The sequence below is a fragment of the Cyprinodon variegatus genome, unplaced genomic scaffold, assembly GCF_000732505.1.
Source record: "Cyprinodon variegatus isolate N-32 unplaced genomic scaffold, C_variegatus-1.0 Scaffold2218, whole genome shotgun sequence".
Lineage (NCBI taxonomy): Eukaryota > Metazoa > Chordata > Actinopteri > Cyprinodontiformes > Cyprinodontidae > Cyprinodon > Cyprinodon variegatus.
In genome coordinates this window covers 66-1,366 of record NW_015152671.1, presented here as the reverse complement: position 1 = coordinate 1,366, position 1,301 = coordinate 66, and the positions used below count along the sequence as shown (strand labels likewise).

The following is a 1,301-nucleotide window of genomic DNA, read 5'->3' as shown; positions in this document are numbered from 1 at the left end:
GATAGGAAGAATGTTTATTTTAGATAGGAAGAATGTTATGTTAGATTTCTGGAAGTAAAAGATGTTAGAGAGATGCTTTTTAATGCATCACAAATATAGGGCTCAAAACATCTATGCATTAAAAGAAATTATTAATAACAGCTGATTCAAATGCCCAAATTGATATATCATGCATCCCTAGAAGTACAATTTCAATTCCATCCAGAAAACATTGGATATGATGCATTTTTTTTTTCTTGTAAACTTTGTAATAAACTTGGAGATATATTTTATTGCATGTTGCATATCCTGGTAAATCTGTTTCACCTTTAAATCTGCATCTCTCCCTGCTTCTCTCTGTGCTGTTTAAAAAGATTCATGAACCTCTTTACTAATATAATGATGCCAGAAACTAAATTCCAAGATCTGTAGAAGCTCTGCAGCCTGATTCAGTCTGTTCAATAAGAAAACATGTTAATTTTAAGCTGTAACTGGGAGTCATCATGGTCCTCTGAGAAGGCAAGATTTTTTTAACTAGTAAAGAAGAAAAAACTATTTTTTCTCAAGCTTCTTGCACTATAATACTAACTTGTAGAAACTTACAATCTGCAGCTGTTTTTAGCTGAGAAAGTATAACAAACAGATTTTTTCGGATCTCTAATTTTTTTAACCAACCTGTCTCCTACCTTTAACGTAAACATCAAAGTATCTGCGGGTTAATAATCACTGAGTGCTGCTGTTTCTCTCCTCCTCCATGCAGCGACTCTCTAAGCAGTGAAATCTGACGTCTCAGATCCGCTGATGTTAGACCGGGATGCTGGACACAGGAGCAGCAGGAGAGAAAGAAACAAACACGGACTTTAAAGGCTCTGATCACAGATCGCTGCACCAACCTCTGTTCCCTCCGTGGCTCCCTGCCTCCGTCCCCCGGGCTTCCCTGATCAGCACCGGGGCTGACGGCTCGGTTCTGGTACCGGGTGTGTTTGGACTCCAAGCTGCACTGTAGTCCATCAGAATCCTGGACGATTTTGAAATCCCACCCTGGACATTTTTTTAGCTCTGAAAAGTAGGACATGTCCGGGAAAAAGAGGACATCTGGTCACCCTAACTTATCAAAGTCAGAACAATTTTCATCACATGGTTTGACATTTCTCTGAATTAGAAATGATAGTAATAATATTTAAACAAAAACGGGATAATCGGTGTTCTCAATGCTGGTTACAGGCTGATTATGGTCAGAACACAAAGAAAATAATTAATCTTCCTGCTAGAAATCCAACCTTTCTAACTCTGTTGTAACAGTTTCCTCTTCAGACTGACCT

General features: G+C 38.5%; 1 long non-coding RNA gene across 2 annotated transcripts in view; it reads right to left on the bottom strand.

Moving 5' to 3' along the window:
- LOC107080684 overlaps positions 1-1,018 on the bottom strand; it is an 11,206-nt gene extending 10,188 nt beyond the window's left edge. For both annotated transcript variants that reach the window (XR_001480973.1, XR_001480974.1), the window contains exon 1: positions 873-1,018. This is a non-coding gene — a long non-coding RNA (uncharacterized LOC107080684). The remainder of the gene's footprint in view (positions 1-872) is intronic.
- Positions 1,019-1,301: the final 283 nt, after the last annotated feature.